Raw genomic sequence first — 342 nt, forward strand, 5'->3', positions numbered from 1 at the left:
AAATACATAGAGCATGCTAAAATTTGGTTTGCATATTTGGTTTCTCTAAGGTCTAGATAATTTCTAGTTTTGAGTTTGAACAACAAGGAAGACGGTGTAGAGTCTTATAATGTTTACAATATGTCTTTTATGTGAGTTTTGCTGCACCGGTTCATCCTTGTGTTTGTTTCAAATAAGCCTTGCTAGCCTAAACCTTGTATCGAGAGGGAATACTTCTCATGCATCCAAAATACTTGAGCCAACCACTATGCCATTTGTGTCCACCATACCTACCTATACTACATGGTATTTTCCCGCCATTCCAAAGTAAATTGCTTGAGTGCTACCTTTAAAATTCCATCA

The sequence above is a fragment of the Lolium rigidum genome, chromosome 1 (assembly GCF_022539505.1).
Source record: "Lolium rigidum isolate FL_2022 chromosome 1, APGP_CSIRO_Lrig_0.1, whole genome shotgun sequence".
In the NCBI taxonomy this organism is placed as follows: domain Eukaryota; kingdom Viridiplantae; phylum Streptophyta; class Magnoliopsida; order Poales; family Poaceae; genus Lolium; species Lolium rigidum.